We start from the raw sequence: 16,715 nt of genomic DNA, 5'->3' as shown, positions 1-16,715 counted from the left end.
TTTCCACCCCAGTCATATCTAAATTGGCAGGGGCTGAGCTCATTTAGATATTCATAAATCTGCAAATAAATAGAGTAGCTGGAATGGTTCTGCAAGACAGTGGTTATCCAAATACAAATCAACTCAGACAAATCAAAGAATTCAGAAAATGGGAGCCATGTAAATTGTCTTACATACAATGCATAAAGAATTATGCCTATGTGGTTTCATTTTACATTATAAGAATGATCTTAGCTATTGAGTGGGAGAGCAAATTCTGGAATGGATATGTGTGCCAAGCCTTATGGTACATAACAACAGTTTCTTGCCTGGAAGCTTCTTGTTAGCTCTGCTGTTAACCAGCTGAGTGACTTCGCCCAAAGATCTGTCCATTTTTATACTTAAAAAATTGAACATTGGCCAACAAGTGCATCTAGATAGGGACCCTTTGGATTGCTAATTAGTCTTATTGAAGAGTCATCCAATCTTTAGATGCTAAAGTTTAGAGACTTCACCTGCCGAGTCTCTTACCCAACCTGCCCATCTTCACTGAGCACCTACTACAAGCTCTGTACGCCTGGCACCTGAGTATTTGGCAGGCAGGGTGTTCCCATGGAGACCAGTTCTACTCCGGGAGAGTTTTTCAGTCTGTCTGTAAATTGGGGTTAGTGAGGGCAGCCTCCATCCTGCTAAGAAACAAAGCCAGCCTTTCATAGGAGCGAGAAGCTGGTGCTTTACCACATGTTTTTCCAACATCCTCTATAAAAACCCTTTGTGGTGTTCGTTGGCTGACCTCTCACGAACCTTTCTCTTATGTTCTAAATGCCTTTCTCATGCCAAGCGTGGTAAGAGTTTTTATTCTTTCTGCAATAGTAGGGATGTCAGATTTAGCAAATAAAGATATAGGACATCCAGTTAAATTTGAAGTTCAGATAAAAAGCAAATAATTTTTGAATGTACAAGACACGGGACATACTTATACTAAAAATTATTCTTTATCTATCTGAGATTGAATATAATGGGATATCTTGTTGGCAACTTTATACAGTGATTCAAACGTCCTAATTTTTACATCCATTGTTTCTGCCGTTTATCCCTCATAGGAGGAAATAATGCTGCACAACCTGGAACTATTTTAGTTACCTAAAAAGAACATGCACTCTCCATAAGGGAAGGGCAGCAAAAATAATATAGAAACAGGGAGGGGGACAAAACATAAGAGACTCATAAATATGGAGAACAAACAGAGGGTTACTGGAGGGGCTGTGGGAGGGGGGATGAGCTAAATGGGTAAGGGGCACTAAGGAGTCTACTCCTGAAATCATTGTTGCACTATATGCTAACTAATTTGGATGTAAATTAAAAAACTAAAATAAAAATAAATTTTAAAAAAGGAAAAAAAAAGGAACATGCACTCTTCCCCCTGAGAAAGGTTATGAATAACACACTTTTCATTAACGAGTGTCCTGAGGTTTGACTATTCTCTTTTCTGATACAATAATTATTTCTTTTCAGGCTTTACCTCTTTTTTTTTGCATCTCTAGCACCGCTTGTCTTACCTTCTTAAATAAAAAAAGGAAAAATCCTTTATTTCAACCCTGGAATGTGAAAGACAGCAGTTCTCAGATCCTCTAGCTATATGGTTTACCTAGGCCCCTGAGTTCTGAACCCAGTAATAGAACGGCCACCCTGTACATATTACCCTTTCTGTTGCTAAGTGGCACTTGTATGAAGTAAAGATGACCCTCACGGTTTAGTTTAAACATTTGGAAAAGACACTTTCTTTTCCTTTTTTTAGTTTCTGGTTTTAAACTAGCGTGGTAATCTGCGGGGTGGTTTAAGAATCAACAACAACCCACGTCTTCACCACTCAGCTTTAGATGCTTCTACATTAACTATCACCACCAGACGCTTCTTCCGAATGTTCTCCCCTTCTCACCTGTGCTGGGCAGCTCCTCCAGGCTGGTGGCCTCACAGCTGCCTAGGACACCACCTGAAGGCAAGCTTCTTGGCAAATTGTGTTTGGAGACAGAGCATTTAAACTTCCATCATTGGGCAAAGTTAGGGGGTTTAGGGATGAGGGACTAAGCGGGGGGAAAAAACCCCTGCACTTGTTTTTTTTTTTTTTTTTTACTCATCTCATTTAATCCTCCTGGGGTGACCACGGCAGATGAATATTATAATTTCCTCCATTTTTCACATGAAGAATGTCAGGCAAAGAAAGCTGAGTCGGGGATAAAAATCTTTTGATTCTGGCTTCTCTGCTCTCATTTTTTTTTCCTCCTGGAGTTTTCCCCTGGCTATCATTTAATTTCCTTTATGCAGCAGCTGAAAACAATAATGTATTTTCTATAATCTTGTGTGTCTGTGTGTGTGGTAAAACAAATACATGCTCTTTGTTTAACAAACATTAAGAACCTTCAGAAGAATACAAAGCGGAGATGTCTGCATGTGTGACTGACTCCTCTCTATTTCCCCAAGGTGACTATTTCCCTGAGGTGACTACTTATGAACAGTTGGGGGCCCAATCCCAGTATTTATTGTGGCTATTGATTCAATTTCTGCCATAGGCCTGCCTTTCCTTCACTGGGTGATTTACAGCTTTCCAGTGGGTCACGGAAGCCCAAAGGGTGTGGGCGCTGGGGTCTCGCCAGCTTGGATATTCGACCCATCCTTGCATGGGTTCTCATTTACTTCAGCAAAAGAATCTCTTTTTTTTTCTTCTTTAATCAGGTTGCGTTTGGGCTGAGGGAGGGTGTGGTTGTAGCAGTAGATAGGAGGGTAGGAAAAGTGGAAAGGAAAATCGCCTTGCTGGAATAAATGAGTGGGTCTTCCTACAGAGAATAATTACCCCAGGTGAGAGGTCGTGAGGTTTAGGAGGCCTGTTGCAAGATTTTGCCCCAGCCCAAAGACTTTATTTCAAACAAGGTGCACCAGGGATTAGCTTTCTGGCTTTCACTGAAGGATTTGTTGGGGTAGCTTAATATTTTGGCTAGTTACCTTAAAGCCAGGATTCTGTATAAATGCAGATCGTCACGTCCCCCACCTGCTGAGTCCCCCTTAGGCCCAGAAATGAGGAAAATGAGGTGCGTTGGAATTACTGGCTGGCGGTGACTTCATCTGAATCTCGTCTCTCAGAGGGTAACCATCCGAGGTGCAGGCTCAGCCTTCACCACTCAGGCCGCCTCACAATACTAATGAAATAGGAACACGGGGCCCCAACAAGGCAAAAGTGTTACCAACATTCTGATGGGTGTAGATACACAGGAGCACGTACTTACGGAGTTCTACAGTATATCGGACTCTGACTTCACTCTCACTGGTCACGATGCTTATTCTCCAGGCAACGCCGAGTGAGATGGGGAGGGAGGACTCAGAGCTTGACAGGAGATGCAGACCGCCTGCTCCTGAAGCGGTTGATGGACGGGCGGAAAAGCCAAGCTTGGTGGTCACGTGGCCCTGCCACCGCCGGCTGGGCGAACTTGGGCACGAAACCTAACCTCTGGGGTCACCGGATGTTAGCGACCTGAGGCTCCCAGGATGTGTCTGCAACTTCCTCAGCACAGTCCACATATAATAACTGCCTGACAAAGACCGCCTAGTATGTGGCCATTACTTCGTCCCATGCGGGTTCTAGCACTTCTTTGCTTTTGACACTTTGCTCTCAGAACCTGCAGAGGGCGGCAGAGCGCTTCGGTAGGCTCTCCCTTCTTGCTGCCTCAGGTTCTCAAGGGCCCATCTCCCCGTTAGTCACAACAGACACGGTGCAAAAGGTCCATGAGACTTCTAGGGACTCACGATAATATTGTAATTTCTCTTAAAATTAGAAGGAAAAAACACGTATTAATGAATACATAACAGTGAGTCTAGCCTGCATTGTAGTAATCTTTTTACTGGTCCAGTCGTCAGATAAAACGTTTGATACTTTTTTTTTTTTTTTATGGAGGAAGGGACTTGGAGGGCAAAAGAGACTTGAGCCTGAAAAGTCATGATGCAAACAGAAGTTTTGGAACTCACTTCTGAGAGTGAGTTAAAAGCCTGAGCTGCCTTTTGGCAAAGGCCAGAAGGGCTGAGCCACCAAAATCCCTTGTCTGTGGGGAGTTAAGAGACCCGCTTTATCAGCTACAGAAAAGCACAGGCACCTTTTTTCTGGAGAAAACCTTCAGTGCCTGGATAAGCAGAGTAAACAGCCTCTGTTTGCCCAGGTGACTTACCAGGTAGGAGTCTGAAGGGAGGCCTGAGGGTATCATGAACTGCGCTGAACTGTTTGGGGCGAAGGGGGCCTCATGAGGGCACTTTTCAAATAGCTAAAGCTTGCATCTTAGATCCTATGTAGGTGCTTATTGACAGCAGGATTTTTAAAGGAAATCTCTCTATAATGCACCACATTCCACAGTCTTAAACATTTTTTTATAATGTTTGTTTATTTTTGAGAGAGAGAGAGCGAGCACAAGCGGGGGAAGAGCAGAGGGAGAGGAGGACAGAAGATCCAAAGTGGGCTCCGGGAAGACAGCAGAGAGCCCGATGCAGGGGCTTAAACCCAGGAACCAGGAGATCATGACCTGAGCCAAAGTCAGACACTTAACCAACTGAGCCACCCAGGCGCCCCTCTTAGTTAGCATTTTTAACTTTTGTCAGTGGAATGTATATGCATAGACACACAGACACACATAGACATACATAGACACAGACACACACACACAGCCTAATAGTGCTAAAAGATTAAAAGATAAATACCAAGGGTGACTTGTTTCACATTTCTGTCTTTCCACCTCCTTGTTCCTGCTCCTTGATGGCAATCACCTTCAACCCTTCTAAACCCCTTTCATTTTTCTGGTATTTAACTCCATATTTTTAAGGAATATAAACACAACGCTGTTTCCTGACTCATCAGTTTCAGATAGTAGCTATTGTTGTCCTGTTCTGATAGATGAAGATTTAGCTGCTGTATATCCCCAACCTTATTTCTCCTCTCACCCACAGCTACCAATAAACTTACATCATATTTTTTAGTCAATCTATATTTAAACTGTTCATTACAGCACTGCGGAAATGTCCACTGCTGAGCCAACAATTACATCCCCTTTCTTTTTCTTTAAAAATTTTTTTAACATTTATTATTATTTTTTTTTGAGAGGCAGAGAAGGAGTGAGAGAGGGCAGAGAGAGAGAGGGAGACAAGGAATCCAAAGCAGGCTCCAGGCTCTGAGCTGTCAGCACAGAGCCTGATTCAGGGCTTGAACTCACAAACTGTGAGATCATGACCTGAACCAAAGACGGATGCTTAACCAACTGAGCCACCCAGGAGCCCCACAAACATGTTAATTAGAATTGACAGTGAATGGTATCGACAGCTAGTTGCTCAGGAGGATCTTATATTTGAAGACAGAGCACAGGGTTTTTTAGTTCCCAGCTGCCTGCCCATTTTATGACTCCTTCTGAATGTTTGCTACAGACTATAGTTAGACTCCTAGGAGGCTTGGAAACTCAGTTGCCCTTTGTGGAGGAAACAGAGTTGAATCAACATGTGCTGAATAGGACTCCTCCCAAGAAATACAAGCATCCGGGGAGACTTCAGCTCACCCACTTCAAATAAGGTGACCAGGGTGCCAAGGTATAGTTATCAGGAGGAGTGATTTAGAAGGTGAGTGTAACCAAGAAAGTTGCAACTGGAATGTACCTTGTCTGAAGGAGTGTGCCAACCCAAGGGCAGATCTTCAAAGTAAAAGGGAGGTCAGGGAGCAAAATGTTATCAGTGTTTTCAATACCATCCAGTGAAGATATTAGTGGGCACAGGCCCATTACAGCTGCTTGGCACCTGCATTTTCTTAGCATAGACGGCTGTGTCAGTCCATGTAAGCTTATCAACACCAATAGGACAATAAAACACATTTTTTTGTCCTAATTTTATGTTGATGAAAAAACTCTTCAATCATTCAACAAATATTTATTGAGTGCTTGGAATACAGTAATGAACAAGAAAGGCAATTGCCTGCCCTCCTGGAGCTTATCATCTATGAAGAGATAACTTCTTGAGTGATTATTCACTCTTCTAGGGGTTGGAGTGATGGTGATAAAGGCTAAGACTGGCCCTCTAGGGACTCACAGTTAATAGAAATGGCTTCCCAATTAGATCTTTCCATAGGGCAAGACTGATTGATTAGCTAATTCAAATACCCAGTCCCTTTGGCACAATAAAAGTTAATTGCATTCTGGTCTCAAGATTTTGGTTAGCTTGAAGTAGTCCTCAACACTCAACCATGAGTGCACCGTGAAGTTGGGTTTCCTGACTCGAACAACTAACGACTAGACCCTGGAAAGTGCTGACCCCATAAAGTTAATTCTCTATAGCCACACCAGGCCTAAATCTCCTTTTATCATTTCCCCGTCACATCCTCTAACATTTCTCTAACCTCAACAGAGATATTCATATGTCATATATAATCATACTACCTCTTGAGAGCACATGTAGGCACAGAAAGAAGTGAGTTATTCACATATTCATTGCTGAGGTATTTCTGGAGACCTATTCTATAGCAGACCCTGCCCAGGGGATGAATGCGGCAACATCTCTTCACAGGGTGATGGCAGGGCGTGTAGTGGAAAGCTCTCTTGATGGACAGGGTTGAATTCCAGTTCTGGGTCTGCTATTGACTTGCATGAGTGATCTCTGCTTCCTGGGCTGTAATTACCCTCCTCTGCAATCAAGAAGCTGGACTAGCTGATCTCCTGGCTTTCTGGTGTAACATTTCTGTGTCAGAAAGGTGTGTGGTGGGAACTTTCAGACACTGTGTGTGTGTATGTGTGTGTGTGTGTGTGTGTGTGTGTGTGTATATAAATATATATATACACATATATATATATATACACATATATATATGTGTGTGTGTGTATATATATATATATATATATATATATATATATATTTTTTTTTTACCACCAGAAACGCCCATCTTTTCTCAGCAGCACCGGGTAGTCACCGTGCAGGCAGTTCACCAGGGAGCTCCTGCTTCCAGCACACACAGGACTCAGAGGAGATAAACTGAGCCTGCTTTCCATCCTGGCACCCGCTGTCCACGGTTCAGTGTGGGCCCAGCCTGCGGCCCTGGCGGAGGCAAACCCGGGTGTGTGCTCACGGTGGGCTTCTAACCCGTCCTGAGGCTGGACCTGCGCTCTTAGCATCTGCACCGAGAAGAAAATCAGCTTCTCACAAACAGCAGTCACTCCTCCCACTCACTGTGCTCCTCAAGTTCCGTTTTCTTAAAGGAGGTGAAGGCAGGAGGGTTCCTTTCCTGCCCAACAATTAGCTTTCCTGTGCTCTGATCCTCTCTACCCAGCCCCCCCCCCACACTACATACATACTACACACAAACATACACCCCATCCACACACATGCCCTACCCATACACATGCCATACACATGCATGCACACATGCCTTACACACACATGTCCTATGCACACACACCCTACACACACAATACATACATACACATACACACATGCCCCACACACAATACATACCCACACATGCCATATGCACACACATACACAATATGTATATACACATACACACATGTCCTATATACACACACGCCCCCCCACGATTCATGTATACACATACACACGTGCCCTACACACACATAATACATACCGACACATACACACATGCCCCCCACACAATATATACACACATGCCCTATACACACAATACATACATACACACACACACACACACACACACACACACACAGAGGCATACACAACCCTTCCTTTTAACCAACATTATAGCAAAACAATATATTTTTTTCATTTGCTCATTCAATAATTATTTATTCAGACCCTAGTAAGTGCCAGGCCTGTTCCAGATTCTGGGCATTCATGGTGAACAAAAGACAATGACACCAAGAAGCTTATTTTTTGTGAGGAGAAAGACAGTGAAGGTAAAAACAAATAAATTTCTTAAAAATAATCTTTCTTTTTTTTAGAAAAAAGATTCAATTTTTGGGAACACGTGGTAGTGCCCTGGGCTCAATTATAGGCCAGCGGTTCTCAAAGTGTGTCCCTGGACCAGCAGCATCAGCAGCCCCCAGAACTTGTTAGAAATGCACATTCTCAGGCCCCGCCCCAGACCCACTGAATCTGGAACTCTGGAAGTGGAGTCCAGCAAATCTGCTGTATCAAGGCCTCCAGGTGACTGTGACGCCCACTGGGGACTGACATGGACACCCCCCCGGGGGGCTGTGGCAGTGGGCAGCATCTGTATGCCATCCCCAAGGGGTGCTTCTCTCTCTGCAGGAGGATTGTCTGCCTCCTTCTTGTAGGTTCTGTCTCATCGAGGATTGTCAGTGTTTATTCCTCATGGCTGGCATCAGAATGTCTCTAATTTGTATTCCCTTCACATTTGCTGCTTCTAATCAGCTCTGTGCTGAGAAACCAGATCACCAGCCATAACTTCATTATGCAGAAGCTAGGAATACATTCTAGGGTTGCTGGAGCCTGTTGTTAGTAATCTGATCTTTTGCTCTCGTGGCATTGGCATGGTGGAGAGAACACGGGCCTCTGGAGGCAGATAGACCTGGATTTCAGTCCAGAACCCCACCCATGTGGGGATTTTGCCAGCTGGTGTGTATGCCAATTTCACTTACACATGCCGGAAATGGGAAGTGACCACAGGATGGCCCTCACTGGCCCCATGGTGAGATAAATCTGAACTAAAATGCCATTGATCACCTGACCTCCATAAGCCTCCACTCCGACTGGCTCAGTAATGTTTGGGGCCTATTAGAATTAGTGTCAGTTCAGAGTTAGTGTCCAGTGAGCCCCCAAAAGTCTGATGATTTCCTCTTTTCCGGTGCACAGTCACCCTCGTAAATGGCCGAAGCTCCCCTTGGGGGAAGGCTGGGATGAAGATTGATGCTACAGATTGTTAGCAGTGTAGCAAGGTACTTTCTCATGGGGACATAGCCTCCCACTTTCCTGGTTGTGCGATCTTGCTGGAGTTAGAACAGGATTGCCTGGCACCAATGACATGCTCAGTAAGTGCTGGGACATATGACGGGGGGCTGACCTATGTGTGATTTTTTTTGTACAGGTCAATGCCCTTCAGAAAAATTTGCTCAATTTTTATCCCTTTTTAAAAAACAGCCTTAAAAATGTTTCTGTGATATAATCACATACGTACAATTCAGCCATTTAAAGTGCATCATTTAATGACTTTTAGCATATTCACAAAATTGTACGTCCATCACCATAATCAATTTTAGCAATTTTTTATTACCCTAAAAAGAGAAAGGATACATCCCTTAGCCATTGTCCTTCCCACCATCTTCTCATTGCCCACAGCTCTAGGCAACCACTAATCTATTTTCTATCTCTACAGATTTCCGTATTCTGGACCTTTATATAAATGGTATCATACTGTATGTGGTCCTTTGTGACTGGCTTTTTTTTCACTTACATAATGTTTTTGAAATCCGTCCACACTGTATAGCATATATGAGTACTTCATTTTTTATTGCCAAATAATATTCCATTGTATGGATATATCACATTTTATTTATTTATCAATTGAAGAATTTGTTGTTTTTTGATTTTTGTTTTACCTTTTGGCCATTATGAATGATGCTGCTATCAACATTTGTGTCCAAATTTTCGTGCAGATGTATGTTGTCATGGACCGAATGTTTTGTGTTCCCCTAAATTCATATGTTGAAGCCCTAACTCCCAATGTAACGGTGTTAGGAGGTGGGGCCTATGGGAGGTGATTAGGTCATGAGGGTGGAGTGGAGCCCTCATGAATGGGATTGGTACCCGTACAAGAAGAGGAAGAAACCTCCATGCTCTCTCTCTTCTATCTCGAGCTCTAGCTCTATCCCTGGCTCCTTCTCTTTCTCTGCCACATGAAGACACAAGAAGATGCTAACTGTAAACAAGGAAGGGGGCTCTCCCCAGAACCCACCATGTCAGCATTCTGTTCTCACACTTCCAGGTTCCAGAACTGTAAGAAACAAACATGTTTGTTGTTTAAGCCACTCAGCATATGGTATTTTTATTATAGCAGCCTGAACTGACTATATCTTAAGTAGATACCTAGAAATGGAATTGTTGGATCATATTGGTAACTCTATGTTTAAACACATGAGGAGTTGTCAGACTGTTTTCCAAGGCAGCCACACCATTTTACATCCCTATCAGCAGTGTATGAGGGTTCCAATTTCTCCATATACTTGCCAGCACTTTATTATCTATCTGACTAGTTGAATTCAGCCATCCTAGTGCATGTGGAATGCTATCTTATTGTGGTTTTGATTTGTACTTGCCTGATGGTTAATATGTAGAAAAATTTTTCATGTGTTTACTGGCCATTTGTATATCTTCTTTGGAGAAATGCCTATTCAGGTCCTTTTCCTATTTTACAACTGGCTTATATATTTTTATTATTTTTATAATATGTGTATATTTTATTATTTATTATTATATATTTTATTTTTATATTATACATACAGGTCCCTTATCAGATATATGATTTATAGGTATTTTCTCCCATTCTGTAGGCTTTTTACTTTAAAATTTTTTTTTAAATTATGTTTATTCATTTTTTGAGAGAGAGACAGAGCATGAGCAGGGGAGAGGCAGAGAGAGAGGGAGACACAGACTCTGAAGCAGTTTCCAGGCTCTGAGCTGTCAGCACAGAGCCTGACACGGGGCTCAAACCCATGAACCATGAGATCATGACCTGAGCTGAAGTTGGATGCTTAACTGACTGAGCCACCCAGGCACCCCTAGGCTGTCTTTTTACTTTTACTTGCAGTCCTTTGATGCACAAAAGTTTTAATCTTGATGATATCTTATTTTGTAATCCTTTTGTATTTTGTCACTTGTGCCTTGGTGTCATACTTAACAGATGGTTGCCTAATCTAAGATCACAAAGGTTAATCCTATGTTTTCCTCTAAGACTTACAGTTTTAAGTCTTACATTTAGGCTTTTGACCATTTGAGTCAGTTTTGTTAGTGATGGCATGAAGTGAGGGTCCTCCTCTATTCTTCTGCAGATGGTTATCCTGTTGCCCCAGCACCATTTGTTGGGAAGATTTTTCTTTTCCAATTTAACTGTCTTGGCATCCTTGTCAAAAAGTCAGTTGGTCCACCCACTTTGTTTCATTTCAAATTTTTACCCAAAACACTTTGCTGGTGTAGATATTGATATGGGACAAAAAAAAAACAAACACATGAACAGACAGGTGCATTGAACAAAAGCAAGCAGTGGAGACTCTTCAACTATTTCTGGATGGCAGTGGAGAATGGCCTCCATCCTGCGTTAAATGCTTCTACTACTGTCTGTTTTAGTGCATGCTGGCTGGTTTGTCTATTTGCTGCTTGGCATCATGTGCTGAAAAGATTTTATTCTATTTCAAAGCAAACCAAACAGAGACTCCTGAAAAGATGCTCGCTCTAGACAATTTGGTAGACCTTAACATTTGCCACAATTTAACCAGCTATATTTCTTCTTAGACTAAGATTTTGACCAACCTGGGAGCCCACTAAAATTTTAGTTGTAAACTAAACCTGTTGAGGACATTGCTGCTTTTCTTGTGGCATCATGGCATCTTTTTCAAGGCTGCAATTGAAGAAGTTGCTCAGTCCCAGGATTGCCTTCCCACTAAAGCTCTGGATTCAGGGAGACTGCCCATTTATAATAATGGCATAGCAGTGTTAAAAGCGTCAGAAAATCCAGGAGCTGAAATTAAAATACTGTCCTTGCAAACAGATCTCTTGTTGAAAGGGAAGGGAAGAGAGAATGTGTACTCCCTAACAACTCAGGATCAGTTCAAATATACTAGACTTGCCCATGGTTCAAGCACTGTCTGCCAAGCCACAGAGGGAGGGAACAGAGGCTTCAAGGAGAAAGGCCACCTTAAGAGAGTTTATCATTCAAAATCCATCAAATGGAGGCTCACATCACTCAACCTTGTGTGATCTTCATTGTTTGAGTTACATTTACAATAGTGCTCGTCAAGGGCCTGCAAGTCAGCTCTGGTTATAGGAGATTCTTCAGCCTTGTCTCAGATTTCAATGTCATTCCCATTTGTTCCACTGAACAACTAGTACATGCCAAGCTCCATAGGAGTATTGTGGGACTGGGGGTCAGAGGTAAAGATGAATATAGAAAGGCACAATCCTCACTGTGATGGAGTTTATAATTCAGCAGAACTTTGCCAGAATTGAATGTTGAAGCAACCATGCATTGTTTACAAAATTATGGAGTTTTATTAGGCGATAGTTCCTGTGTTTGGTATTTCCCCAAACCACTCTCAGATTCAATGGTTCAGTAGGATGAGAATCAACAAAACTGTTACAGTAATGGTTACGGCTTATTGCAGTGGAAGGATATAGATTAAAGTCAACAACAGCAAAAGGTGTATGGGACAGAGTCTAGGAGAGACTGGGCACAAACTTCCAGCTGTCCTCTCCCATTGGCATCATATAGGCAATGCTTAATTCTTCAGGCAGTGTTATAAGGCAATGCACATGAAGTGTTGCCAACAAGACTCACTGAGCCTTGTAGTCCAGGAGTTTTATTGGGGTTCTCTTACATATGTATGGGTGACTGCCCATGTGGTTGACCTAACTCCAGACCCTCAGGGTAATAACCTGTGGCCCAAGGCCCTCAATAAGTCACATTGTTAGCGTAAACTATCTGGGATAGCCCAAGAAACTTAGGTAAACAAAGATACTTTTATCAGGCAGGATATTCCAATGACCCAGAGGTTATCTCCTAAGAGTTGAGTAAGGGCCAAACTTTTCCAGGAAATGTACATGTTTGGACAACACAGGCTTGCTGAAATAATCCTTCACTACACAGAACACAAATGCATTCTTATTGTTAAAAAAAAAAAATTCAGACAGGGGCACCTGGGTGGCTCAGTCAGTTGAGCATCTGACTTCGGCTCAGGTCATGATCTCGCAGTTTGTGAGTTTGAGCCAAGTGTCAGGCTCTGTGCTGACAGCTCAGAGCCTGGAGCCTGCTTCGGATTCTGTGTGTGGTGTCTCTCTCTGTCCCTCCCCCGCTCGTGCTCTCTCTCTCTCTCTCTCTCAAAAATAAACATTAATAAAAATCAGACATTACAGTAAAGTCTAAATCACCCCTCCCCATGTAGGAGCATCTTTACAAATGCAATATTTGCCTAGGCACTGTTGCTAGAAGCTCTCTGTTGTAGTGTGCGCTGGGACTCTGTCTCAGAACAGCTTCAACATCTAGTAGGAAGACAGATGGTACAAAGCATGTTTAGTATTAGAATAACTTTCTGTATACTTCCCAAGGAATTCTGACAAGGACTCAGAGATTACATTCCATCTGAATCCTAATAGATTGTGGGAAATTTAAAACTTTCTCTTAGGAAAAGAAGACAACTGAAGAGATACTTGTTCTCAAGACAGCTATTAAGTCTAGAGTGGCTTATGCTAGTCTTTTGGGATTCCTTAGGAAGGCAGTATGGAATTAGAATGCTAACATCAGAATTGAGCTTGAGTCCTGGCTTTGTCACTTCTTGGTGACTATAGCAGGTTGACTTGTGTCATCTCCTAAAAGATACGTCCAAGTCCTAAACCCTGGTCCCTGTGAATGTGACCTTATTTGGAAATAGGGTCTTTGCAGATGTAATTAGATTCAATATCGAGAGATGACATCATCCTGGACTTAAGGTGGGCCACGAGCCCATCCTTCTAAGAGATGAGAAGGAGATTTAACCACAAAGAGACACACACAGGAGAAGGCTGTGTGGATGTGAAGGCAGAGAATGGATCAACGCAGCCTCAAGCCAGACAATGCCAGCATGGATACCGCCACTAGGAACCGAGAAGTAGCAAGGAAGGATTCTTCCCCAGACACTCCAGAAGCAGCTAAGCCAGCCGACAACTTGATTTCAGATTTCTGGTTTCAAAAACTGTAAGAGGATGCATTTTTGTTGTTTTCAACCGCCACGTTTGTAGCAATGTTTTATTGCAGGGCCAGGAAAATAATACAGTGACCTTGTGCCACTTTCTGAACTCATCTAGTCTGTATCATCTATATGACAGTGATAACCACCTCTTGAGAGGATTAAACAAGATCATGTATAAGTAACAGCGAGAAGTCTTTCTAATTCAAAATTTTTATTTCCTAGAAATTCTCATATGCTTCACAAAGATACTGTTTTGGGGGATTCTGGGAAATAGTTTTATATTTTTTTGGCAGTATGACTATAAACTCAATGGAAGATGAACTTCAGAGAAAAATTCTATGAAATCTCATATTATTCCAGTGCAAAAGAATAAGTAAAGGGGAACATGAATTGGAATAAGTGTCAGCTACCTAGGCTCTGCTTTAAGAGTTCTCCTTCCCTTTATGACAGCAATTGCTATGTGACTTTGTTACTTGGAAAGCTAAGTCCCAAGGTCTGGGGGGTCCCAGATTGGGGGGCAGGTGGTGAACACAGCCCCTGCTTCTTTCCTCTGGGTCCTCTGTGTTGATGCTGTGCTTTAGGACAAAGTGCCAGAGGGCACTGAGGGGCAAGAACTACATCCTTAACAGTAAAAATTATTCCCAAATGGACTGAAAAGGCATATTGCTATCTGCCCAGAATTGCCATAATGTACGTCTGTGCTTTTGCCTCTCTGGTATGTTGGCATGTTGGCACGTCATTGCTTACCCACAAGTCTGGAAGAGCAGTCTCACCGTGGCCCCAGATCACTTGTCCCTGTCACTAGAAGGACTTATGTTAAAGAAGCCCCCAGCCAGCTCCTTCAGGAAAAGCAAATCCTGTATTCACTGGCATGGATGTGTGTGTGTGGGGGGGGAAATGGATAGAAACTTAATTTATTAGGCACTTATTCTGTGCCAGGAAAAAGGCAGCTGCATTTACATACATTTTGTTCTCATACATTTAATCCTCATTTGATTAAGTTGGAAAGATCCTAGCTTAAATTAGATATGGGGGATGTGGCCTGCAGATAAATTGAACAAAGAACTCAGCCTTCCCAGACTGAGGGAGAAGGACTATCTGCCTTTAAAAGATACTTTTTGTTAAAGAACCACAGTTTTGTCCCAACAGAATCATTCATTCATTTTCCTTCATTATTTCAACAAATATTTACTAAGTGCCTTTTATGTGTTAGTCAGAAATATCTACCCTGTGAAGCTTATATCCTAGCTTGGGGAGAAGACATAATAGATTGGCAAAATATATATGCTATATGAAAAGATAATTTGCAGGATGGGGAAAATAAAGAAGAGTGATAAGGTTTGGGAGTGTGGGGGTAAACAGGGTGGTCAAGGTACACCTCACTGAGAAGATGACACCTGAGCAAAGACTTACAGCAGGTGAGGGAGGAGCCATGTGGGCTTCTGGGGAAGAGCCTTCCAGGCAGGAGCAGAGGTCCTACTGTGGGAGGGTGCTTGGCTTGTACGGAACAGCAGGAACAGCAGCTAGGATAGAGTAAATGAGGCAAGATCACCAGTGGGGAGGTAGAAGAGGTAAAGGTAGGGAAACATCATAGTGGATCTCATCAGCAACCATAAGGATGGACATGGAGGGTATTGGAGGGTTTCTGCTGGAGGACTGATCAGATTAGAACCATTCTTTAAAGGGATCACTCTTGGGTCTATGTTGATAAGACTGTAGAGAGGCGGGTCAGTTTCCTAGAACTGCTGTGACAACATACCATAAACTGAGTGGCTTAAAACAACAAACGTCTATTCTCTAAACATTCTGGAGGCTAGAAGTCTGAAATCCAGGGGTTGTCATCAGGGCCATGCTCCCTCTAAAGACTCTGGGGAAAATCCTTCCTGGCTTCCTCCATTTCCTAATGGTTCCATCAATGGCATTCCTTGATGTTCCTTGGCTTGTGGTAGCATAAATTCAATCTCTGCCTTCATCTCCACATGGCTTTCTTTTTTTCTTTTTTCTTTTTCTTTTTTTGAGAGAGGGCGCAAGTGAGTGAGGGGCAGGGAGAGAGGGAGAGAAAATCCAAGGAGCGGCAGAGAGAGAGAGAGAGAGAGAGAGAGAGAGAGAGAGAAGCAGGGCTCACCTGAGGCTGGGCTGGTGTTTCTACCCAAAGCAGGAGTAGTGCTCACCTGAAGGGGGCTCGAACTCACAAACCATGAGATCATGGCCTAAGCTGACATCAGATGCTTAGCTGACTGAGCCACCCAGGCGCCCTCCATATGGCCTTCTTTCCTGTATCTATGTGTCTCTAACTCTCTCACTCATAAGGACACCAGTCATTAGATTAGGGCCCATCCTAATCCAACCTCATCTTAACTTGATTATGTTTGCAAAGGCCTTATATCCAAATAAGGTTATATTCAAAGATACTGATGTTAGGACTTCAATATATCTTTACCTCAGACACAGTTCAACCCACAGAACGAATCAAGGGTGGAAGCAGGAAGCCCAGCTAAGAAGCAATGTCAGCAACCCAGGTAAGAGAGAGATTGTTAGCTTGGATCTAAGTTGTAGTAGAAGAGTAATGAGAAGTGGTCTGACTCCGGATATATTTTGAAATCTGAGCAAAAAGTATTTCCTGACATATTGGAAGTCAAAAGGGAGGCATCAAGGACGTCTCAAGGTTTTTCATGTGAGCACTTGGAAGATTAGAGATATCATTGATTGAAACGGGGAAGGCTGTGGGGAGAGCAGACTTGGGGTATGAAGATCAGGTGTTCTATTTTCAACATGTTTCATTTAAGATGTCTTTCA

This window comes from Lynx rufus, unplaced genomic scaffold (assembly GCF_022079265.1).
Source record: "Lynx rufus isolate CCGP_SWC_20201006 ecotype Redwood Valley unplaced genomic scaffold, mLynRuf1.p SCAF_1, whole genome shotgun sequence".
NCBI classification, from domain to species: domain Eukaryota; kingdom Metazoa; phylum Chordata; class Mammalia; order Carnivora; family Felidae; genus Lynx; species Lynx rufus.
This window is presented reverse-complemented; position numbering follows the sequence as displayed.